Source organism: Coffea eugenioides, chromosome 8 (genome assembly GCF_003713205.1).
Source record: "Coffea eugenioides isolate CCC68of chromosome 8, Ceug_1.0, whole genome shotgun sequence".
Taxonomy (NCBI): domain Eukaryota; kingdom Viridiplantae; phylum Streptophyta; class Magnoliopsida; order Gentianales; family Rubiaceae; genus Coffea; species Coffea eugenioides.
In genome coordinates, this window is record NC_040042.1 from 29,197,169 (window position 1) to 29,208,360 (window position 11,192).

Sequence of the window (11,192 nt, forward strand, 5' to 3'; positions counted from 1 at the left end):
CCTCCTGCCACTCCCCCTGCCCTTTCCCCAACTTGATGACCCTTCCCCCGCCACCCCCCTCTGCCCTCGATCCTTCTTCCCCGCCCACCCCCTGCCCCCAGCGCGACCCCTCTCCCTGCCAGCGACCCCCTCCCCCGCACCTCTGCCCTTTCTCTCCCCGCCACCCCCCTCTGCCCTTTCCCCAGCCCGACCCAGGTGCCACCCCCATCCTTTCCCTAGCCCGACCCCCTCCCCTCGCCACCCCTCTCTGCCCACGACCCCTTCCCACCCAGGCGCCACCCCCCGCCCTTTCCCCAACCCGACCCCCTCCCCCTTGCCCTTTCCCCAGCGTGCGCCTTCTCCATAGCCATCAACAAGCCATGCGCATCTCCGCACGATGGGGGACGAAACGGCGGTGGTGTCGGGTTGGGATGGGGATGGAAGAAGAAAAAAAGGAAAGGAAATTTTTTTTGTGTGTTTTGGGTATTTTGAAGTGTGTAGGTAAAAAACTTTGAGAAGGTTTTTTGGGGTTCCTGTAGCAAAAGTTGTTAAAAAACTTGTAGGTAAAAAACTTGGTCAAAAAACTAGCTTCCAAACAGGCCCTATATCTTCTATACTAATACATGTATGAGAAAGATATAGATACCTATTAGAATGATGATTTAAGGTGTGAATATTCATGACATAGTTACCTCTTTGTTGTTGGGAAAGGTTAGAAAAAATAGCATAGGATAACACTATTAGTTGATGCAGCAGTGATGGACTTGTTGATTGATGGTGTAGCAACAATGGACTTGGAACTTCTTATTCCGTATCCATTGAAAAGTAACAACCTATTGCTAGAGGAATTATAATGAAAAGTTTATTAGATATGAAAGAGGGTGCTAGAATTTAAAGGTTGATGGAACACCACTGTCTGAAAAAGTCGGAAGAAAGGTTTCTTCCTTAGGCTTTTATTGTCCTGCCTGCAAGAGAAATAAATAGATAATGTGTTTAGTAGGATACTAGGATTGTATATATGAAGATTGACATAAGGAGTTTGAACATGAAATACAGAAGGTGGTTGGTGGTAGGTAAACATACAGCTTTAAGAACAATCCTTTTGACCAAATTAACTGATAGCACTGTGTGGTATAAAACTATATGAATAGAATATATGAGTTATGTTGTTGTATATATAGATTCTGTCTATGTATATGTATAATAATATGATAGTACATAATATATAGTATTATATTTTTTGTTATATTATGTTTCTAGTTTCATTTATTATATTGTTATTAGGCAGGTGGATTAAAACAGAAACATTGAATCATGAAACAGGACAGCCTAGTTGAGAACAATGTCAAGGACTGAGAAATAAAATTTTAAATTATTTGTGTAGACACCAAATTTTTGTCAATTTTTAATATTTTCTTGAATTTTATCTATTTAATGAATCATTTATTTTCATGCATTCTAATGTGTATTTTTCTCATTTTTGTTGGTTTGTCTTAATAAGAAAAAATAAAAAAAGGAAAAACAAAATTAAGAAAAAACAAAATCACTTTCTAATCATTTTTTCAACTAATACCCCATTTATCCCATTCAACACTCTACCTCCCATCCCTCTCTATAGTTTTCTTCTTTGTACAAAAAAAAAAAAATCATGATCACCAACACCCCTCCAATTCCTCTCTCAGCTTCCCTCTTTCTCAAAATGTTCTCACTTGCACACTCCAACTCTCCTCCAATCTCTCTCTCTCTCGGTCCCTCTGCTCTCCCAAATTTCACACACACACACACACATCACATAAGCAACAAAGGAACGGCTGGTATGAAAATAAAAGATCAAGAAAGAAGTTAGGGAGTCGCTGCTACTGTTGGGTTTGTCTAGGCCACAACCTCCATCACCATTGTCGGATGTCTAAAACATCTGTAATAATTCTTTCTCCCTTATCATTATTTTACAGCTTATTTGGTTTAAGATTTTTCCATTATTTGCTTGCCCCGGAGAGGACAATATGGAGTTTTGATGAGTTTTGCCGTCTATGTTTAATAGTGGATTAGTTTAGATACTAGGAGACTTGCTACGATTTTCCAAACTTAAATTTGGAAATTTTGGCCCCAAAATACATGAAATGGGTTTCTTGAATGCAATATGTTTTTGGCTTTAATTTGTAAAGATTTATGCTATCTCATGTTAAGTTTGAACTATGATTGCATTGTCTATCCCGTGGACATCGTTTTGGTATGGTTTTGTAAGATTTGAAAGTTATTCAAGTGATATTGGAGGAGAGAGAAACCCAACTGTAAACTTACATTCTCATCACTTTTTGTTTGCATTTTGCAAAAAATAAAGCCAAAAATAGATTCTACGAGAAAAATCAAGTAAGAATTTTTGTGAATTTTAATGAATTTTTGATGAATTTTTGTAACCGAAGAGGTCGTCAGCGACTGGTGGTCGACAGTGTCAACCATGGTCGCTGGCGGAGGAGAAGGTTCAGCTTGCCCAAGAAGAAGAAGAAGGAAGGGAAGAAGAAGAAGAATAAAGAAAGAAAAGGAAGAAAAAGAAAAAAGGATGGGCTTTCTTTTTATTTCATTTTGGATTTGTATTTTATTTTTGTTGGGCTTATAGTTGGGCTTTTGCATTTAGTTTAGATATGTTTATTTTTTGGTTTGTTTAAATTTCCAATTGGGCTTGTTTATTTTTTAAGTGAAAATGGCTTGCATCTTTCTTTTGCGCTAAAAAAGTCTGGCCCAAACTCTAAAAAAATAACTACTCAACTTGTTTATTCTTATTTTTCTCAAATCAGAAACCAACTCTTTCAATTTGATCCCTAATTTTTTGAGTAATTTTATTGTGGCTCAATTATTTGTAATTTCTTTCTTTTAGACCCTTAATTTAATTGTATTTTGACCCCTAATTTTATCTTTATTTAATTTTGATCCCTAATTTTTTAAAAAATATATTTTGACCTTAAAAACTTTCTGATTTTTGAAATTTAGTCCCTAATAGTTTTTCAATTTTTTAATTACAATTATTTCCCCTTCTTTAATTGCTAATTATGTTTCATTTAAATGAATTTAATTTGTAAATTTTAGGTGTTTTAAGTTTATTTACATTTTTTTTGCATAATAAGATGAATTTGGTATATGTTTGTTTTCTCTTCTAATGTATTTCCAATTAAATTCTTGTATTGATCTTTTTGTTGATTTTTTGGGCATGAAGAGGGCAGCATTCCCTCATTTAGTCACTATTTCAAAAAAGGAGGTACCCTTATCACCTTTTGAATTTTGATTATGTGATCTTATATGATCCTATATGTTTATATATTTTTACATTTTTCTTTTATTTATTTATTTATTTTAAGTTCATATTAAATTTTTATATTTATTTAATTTATATTTTGTAACTATTTGGGAGTACTTGAATACTCAAGTTGTAATAGATAGGTAATATTTTTTCTTTTTTCTACAAAAATTGTAATTAGATAGATGAATATAATAGATAGGATAGACAGATTTATTTTATTATATTTCCCTATTTGTGATAGTAGTTAGGTCTCTAAATAGGTTAGACAGATTTATTTTCTCATACTTTCCCTTTAAATTGTAATTAGACCCCCTACTGTAATGGATAGATTTTTTTTGTATTTATGTGTCTTATGTGTTTATGTATTTTACCCACTTTTCTTAGGACTTTGCATCAAAATATTATACGTATGTACTATATGCTCTATGTGATTCTATGTGTTGATTTGTTTTAATCACTATTTTATATGCTTTATTTTAAATAATAAACGCATGACACCACCACACTAGTCTAATGCTAGTTGTGGCTTCTCCCTCTATTTTCTTGGTAGTTCAATGCTAGTGAGGATTTAACGCTAGACCCTTAGGTCATTCACATGCTAAATTCATGTATTGTGTGTAATTTTTTTTTATTTCATACATATTTTTTTATTTTTAGAATCTTTTCTCATTTGCATGATATTTTCTCTTATATTATTCCCTTACCCCTATATGTGTGAACCACATCGTTTAGAACTACATCCCATTTACGAAATTAGAAAATAAGTTAGTTCATTTGCTTGCTTAGATTAAAAGAGTCACCCTTTGAATATAGAAATTATGTTGTTATAACTCTTTAACTTCAACACCCTATTAACTCTCTTTAAGAAGGAAAATTGTATCATGAGTTTTCGCCCTCCGTACTCATTTAGGACTGTCAATGGGACAGGACCAGCTCGAGCTCGGCTTGTTCGGCCAGACAAAAGGCCCAATGAGCCCTACCATTTAGTGAGCCAGTCTGAATTTGAACCTAAAAATTAGGTCCGAATTAAATATGAGTTGAGCTTGGGCCTTATTAGACTCAAACCCGATATAGGCCCGGCCCTTTAATTACCTATATATATAATATTTATATTTTGATATTATGTGTAATTATATATCCAAATATATTATTACTAAATACTAAATATATTATATAATTACAAAACACAAAAAATACATCTAAAGACTCTTCCAAACTTTCTGAGAGCCAAATAGTAATGCATAACTAAATCTTCTAACTTTTCTTATTAGTTGAGTAAATTTTTGTATTGGCATAATATTGGTTGATTTCTTTTTGGTCTACAAACACAAATCATCAAGCATAGTTGGATTTAAATCATAAGATTATAAAAAAAGTGTCAACTTTTAAAGATGTATTGGCTTATGTTTGCATGTTTTATTACTATTTTTCATGCATTTTGAACGAATTAAATATAAATATTGTTGAAAATTTTTTGGTTTATATACTTTTTAAGAACTATTATTTGTTCATGTTTAGTTTTAATATTATAGTCTTGTAAATGTTAAATTAGTTTTACAACTTAATAGTTATAGTAATTATATTAAGAAAATTAAGGAGTAATAAGTGAGTTTAGGCTAAACCCGAATAAGGCTCACAACCCGAATATTATATGAGTTGAGTATGAGGTTCACATTTATGAACCCGAAACTCATAACCCGAAGCCCAAAAATGTTTCAAATTAAATGAATTGAGCTTGAACTTATCAAAGCCCGACTCATTAGCCCCGATTGACAGGCCTATACTCATTATGTTGCATTCCCCTCACTCTGGTCATACATACTTATATATACATTATAAATTTATTTCTTTTTTAGTCTCTTTTTTGCATACTTATGAACCCTTCAAAGAATTATTTTAGGTTTCGCAATTAATGCGATTGGTACCAATTGGATCTTGAATGGATATTTTGCCCCTTTCGATATCTCCTTTGAATTTAGGTTTTGCATCCATATAGGAAATATTCAAATGTAATAGGTTTAAGGGTTAAATTAGGAAAATTTTAATTAAACCTCGCAACTATCTTTGGTTAAATTGAAAGGATGCCTTAGGTTTGAACTGATCTAATCTTTACCTTTCCTTTGTTCAACTGTGACTCCTGAACCTTTTTCTCTTATTTTCAAAGATCTAGAATCGTCTAAAATAGGGTTTTGTTTTATTTTTTATTTTATTTTATTTTTCTCTTAAACTTTATTTGGGTAACTTGGTACAGCTACACTCAATACCAAGTGACGACTCTCATTTTTTTAAAAACCTTTTTTAGACTAAATTTTGAGGCCAAACTGTCACATTTTTTAAAGTCTTATTTTAGGCCCTTTTACACTTATGTTTTAAAATACAAAACATATTTTTTTATAAATACCTTTTTATTGCAAAAAATGGGGCACGACAACTTGGCAACTCTATTAGAATATACTAATGAGTTCAAGCACTTGATTTAGTCGTCTTTTCCTTTTCTATTTTGCATATCATATTTGGATGGCTTATGTTGCATTTTCCTTTTTAGGATCTTTTGCATTTCGCAATCATATTCATTCCTTGTCCTTCATGTATGTAATGAATAGTTTTTTATTTTTATTTATTTACTTGTATCGCGCTTTACATTTTTGGTGGGGAGCAATGTTACCCTAGAATCTTCATACATGTTTAATGGTATTTAATCCCTCCCCTCAAATGAACATTTCATACATTCATACGCTGTTTCTTTATAACCCTCTATTTTTTTTTCTTTTAGTGGTTGTCATACCACTCTTTCCTATTAGGATTAGGGTTGATCCACTGGACATGTGGTTGTGGAATGACGTGCACGTAGCAGTGTTTGGAGAATCACTCAAGCCACCGACTAAAGGCCTTAGGATTGATGACTCTTTGCCTTTTGATTTGAAGGTTTAGGGATTTGAAACCTTATCAAATCTAAATGCATTAGTTAAGTCTAGCCTCATGCATCTATTTAGAAAGCATCTAGAATAGAGTCTACCTTTGCTCTATTAGAAACACTAGATATGAGGGGAGGGATTTTACTCTTTTTTTTCTTTACCTTATATTATTGTATCATTTTATTGGTCCAATGTGTTATGTGTTATTTATCAAATAAACTAACTATTATTTTCTTCTTTTGTCTTGCATTCATAAGTTTTAAAAATAAGAGTCCTGACATGGCACTCATTTAGGAGAAATCTCCCTTTAGATTGAGTTATTACACATTTAAATTTTAGTTTATTGCATTAAATCTATGTGTGTGTGTGTGTATTGCATATTATTTTAAGTTTACCCCAACATCCGAATTGGGCACCTTCAGGTCACAGTTCAATTATCGCGCTGCATATTTACTTATTTTAATAAACTGGTATCATGCATCAACCATAGAGGAATTGCCATTTAGGGAATCCCAATTCAAGAATAGGGTTAATCACAATTAATCCCCTTAAAGTATATCTCATTTCTCATTTTATCCCCTAACCATTTTTTTTGTCTCACTTTATGCCCCATTGGACAAAAATTGTCCCTCTATTATTCTAAACTCTTATTTTTTCTCTTTTTTTTTCCTTTCCCCTTTTGTGCTCTTTTATTTTCTTTGCCTCTTTTTTCTTTCTTTAATTCTTCCTCTTTCCCACAAAAATCTTCATCTTAGTGATTGAAATTAAAAAAAAGGAATTGCAAAGATCTGTCTTCTCTTTAAATGATTAAAAAAATATTCAAATCACTTTCCTAAAATACAATTTTTTTAGCCTTTCAATTCTTTTAATTTTGGTTTTTCCTCTTTCTTTTCTAGTTTCTCATTTTATTCTCAAAAAAATATCATAAGATGAAAATTGTAATCAGATTAATAATCATCAATTGAAATTTGTGACACGTGGCATCATACAAAAAATCAAAATTAGTTTTTGATGGGGGGAGGGATGGGTTGGATGGTACGGGGGAGGAAGTGTAACGCGAGAGGTCTGGTTCGAGTCCTCCAGCTTACACTATAAAAAAAAATTAGTTTTTGATACCTTCCCTTCATCCAAAAATGCAATTACAAACTCAAAATAAAAATTTTCGTTGAGATGGAGTTTTCTATTGGGAAGGATGAAAGGGAAAAGAAAGAGAAAAAGAAATAAAAGAGAGGAAAAAAGGTAAATGAAAAGTCAAAATAATGGAAAGGTAATTTTATCCTATAAGAGGTTAAGTGAGCAAAATTAAAGGTTAGGGGGTAAAGTGAGAAATAAGGTATAACTTAAGGGGATTAATTGTAACCTTGTCTTCCCTTAGGCATCTAACCCTCTATGGGATATTCATCTTTAAATTTCTGTAAAACTAGAGAAGTGAGACTTGTAGGTAAGACATTTGATCCGGACTACATGCTTCAGATGGACAGATCTCAAATAGTCAAGCAACTGTTGGTGGTTCCAGTGAAGGTTCAAAAATGGCTAGTGTTTCTCTCATCTAGTGAAATTAATCAAGTAACCTCTCATCTAGGACCAATTGGGGATTTCAAAAACATTAACTCAGATTCCTTCAAAAAAAAAAACATTAAATCAGATAGGTACTTGGTAGAGGTTTTGATTCAATTATAGGATCCTAACTATTCAACATTTAGGATAGAAAACAAGGAGATGACTCTGACAATCGAAGAGGTAGTCGATCTTCTTAATTTGTCAGTGGAGGGCACAACAGTGATAATTTTAGTCGCTTCTGGAAAAATCGAGTTGTATCATTTCACCAAATTAAAATACTCTATAGTGCAAGGATCAGACCAGAACATAGGTGTAAATTTTCATTTTCAAAAGGTAGGAAAGGAGGTTAAAGTTTGTCATATATTGATAATATTGAAAAATGAGCAAGTTAACAAACTACGAAAACATAAAATGATAAGATAAAATCAACAAATAATAATAATAAATGAAACAAAAGTAGTTAACATTATGACAAAATGAAAAATCTAAAAAAAATTAAGTAGGATATCTATCTGCATCAAAAATGCATCAAATATTTGTTAAGGCTGAAAAATCAAACATTCCACTATATACAAGGCTTCACCAATATTAATGCATGAAAGTCTCCACCAATGAGTTTAATAATCTTAGTATCCTTCTGGCAGATATAGCTTGAATGCATCAGGTTAGTATCATGAATTATAAGATGGAGATGTCTAAATGAGTTTAATTGAATTTGGTGGGTTATCCAATTATACCCATTTAGTAAATTGGTATAAATACCCCTTATGCATGTATATAAGTTGTATTAGTAAAAGAATGAAATTAATTACAAATTAGAAACAATTAATACACATATTTCACTATTTAAAAAGTTTACATTTAATAAATTAGACAACACAAATAAGTAACAAAACTGTACTAATGATAACAAGATTCAGTAAAACAGACTAGTAATCTCTTTTGACATGGTATTTGCTATGATTCTTGTGAAGAAAAAAAAATTTTGAATTTTGTTTTTTTTCCCCCTCATTACTCTTTTTCTAATATCTAACGATTAAGTAATTAGAGCACTAATTAACTAAAATAACTGTTGAAATTTTCTTTAATGATAAACGATGACTTGTAATTACAAAATAACATCAATTGATGTACCTAATGATGTTATTTTGTGATTGATAGAATTTGATAATGATCAAAAATTAGCCGTACACAATGTGAGAAGAAAGACTTTGGTAGAAGAGAAAAATATAGGGCAAAAGAAAGTTATTCATGAGGATATTTTTTTTTAAAACTCTTAAAACTGTGGCAGTTGTAAAATAATTTCATAAAAGTAAAGAAGAAAGGAAGAAAAATAAAGGCAAAATTCAAAAATTTTGTGGTTCAAAATCATAAGAATCACAACAAATATTATGTTAAAAGAGATGATTATCTGTTTTACTAAATCTTGTGATCATTAGTGCGGTTTTATTACTTATTTGTGTTGTCTAATTTATTAAATATGAATTTTTTAAGTGGTGAAATATGTGTATTAATTGATTCTACCTCTTAATTATTTTTATTCTTTTATTGATACAACTTATATACATATATAAGGAATATTTATGGAGTAAAAAGTTTCATTTTTCTTCTTAAAATACTTTTTCAATATTATTTTTTAATTAGATTAATTTTATTATCAAATCCTTAATCTCAGAGAAGGTTTGTGTAATTTTACGGAGGCCAGTGAAATTGTCATCCCTAAATTCATAAATCATAATGCCTGCCAAAAAGGGCATAAATTCTAATCGGACTATGACAAAAAGTCACCAACTCCACGCCAGCGTGCCACGATATTTACTCATCATAATTAGCTGTCGTCTTGCCATTAATTCCTTCAAGGGCACAGTTGAAGTTTTCTTCAGTTTCAAGGGTACTCTTGTACCAAACCCCTCGAATAGATATAAACCATTTTCCACTCATTTCAAGGCACTCTCACTGAATCAATAGAATCCATTTCCCCGGACCTATAAATATCTCCACAGTATCCTAAAGAAAAAGGGGGAGGGAAAAAAAAAAGGGAAAATGTGCCCGACAAAGCAGAAGCAAAAGCACCACCATCACCACCGGAGCTCCACCACCGTTGCCGCGGCGGAAGGCCAAGGCGCCGGAGTTGAAGACTGGAGACAAGAAGCCATCAACGGCGGATCCTTAAAGCACGTAGATCTCCACACCGGATCCAACGGCTGGGCTTCACCTCCAGGTGATGTATTCTCTCTCCGTGGACCCAACTACTTGACTAAAAAGACAAAAGTATCCTCCGGCCCCTGGCTTCTCCAACCTGCCGGCGTCGATTGGCTCCGATCCAATGCCAAGCTGACCATGTCCTCGCCCGGACCGATAACCGAGTCATGAACTCACTCAAATCCTCCAATCTTCAAGGAAGAGTCTGAAAACTTTCCTCGTAGCTGTCAATCTCCCAAGTCCCCGGCCGGGACCACCACAGCGCAGTATTTACTTCGCCACTAAGGAAGACGAAGGCCTCCAACCGGGCTCTCTCCTCTACCGGTTCGTCCACGGCGACGATAATTTCGGAACAGCCGGTTCAAGATCGTGAATCGGATAGTCAAGGGGCCGTGGATTGTGAAGGCCGCCGTCGGGAATTACGCCGCCTGTTTACTGGGAAAAGCGCTCAAGTGCAATTATTTTGTCGGCGATAATTACCTCGAAATCGACGTGGATATCGGGAGCTCGGCGATTGCCAGCGCGATTTTGCACTTGGCATTGGGGTACGTCACGGCAGTGACGATTGATATGGGGTTTTTGGTGGAGGCGCAGTCGGAGGATGAGTTGCCGGAGAAGCTGTTCGGGGCGGTGAGGATTTGTCAAATGGAGATGTCGTCGGCGACTTATGTGGAGAATAGTAGCAATGCGGTGTCGTTTAAGAGGGGGCTCCATAGTGGGCACCCGAATGGTAGTAATAGTAATAGTAACTGCAGTAAAAGTAAAGTGCAGGCTGAAGAGGGCAGTAATAATGGAATGGAATAAGGGAAATTATTAGGTTCTGAGGTAAATTTTTCTTTGTTATTTATTTTTCCCCTGTAATTTCTGTTATGTGGAAAAAATCTGGGCTGCTAATTTATGAGAATTAAGCCCTTTCTAATGTGATTTTAGTGTAGATAATTAATGTGGGGCTATTTTTTTTTATTTTCCTTTTCTTAAAATAATTTATTTAGTTTCTCCGTGGAATTAACTTTTTTTTTTCGTTATATGTGTTTTATTATGTTCATTATGTTAATTTGATATTTATCGAATTATTGGTGAAAGGTTCTGATTTTATCTTAGCAATACTTTAGTAGGGAAAACAAATTAGATGGAGAACCATTTTTGATGAAAGCTGGAAATCAGGAATTTGTATTGGATCAAATTAAGGGAACTTTCTTGATGGTTATCATTGATAGTTACTCTATCAAATTAAGGGAAAT

At 33.5% G+C, this 11,192-nt stretch overlaps 1 pseudogene; it reads left to right on the plus strand.

Moving 5' to 3' along the window:
• The first annotated feature begins 9,720 nt into the window (after positions 1-9,720).
• On the plus strand, positions 9,721-10,956 carry LOC113779574 (annotated as a pseudogene).
• The last annotated feature ends 236 nt before the right edge of the window (positions 10,957-11,192 follow it).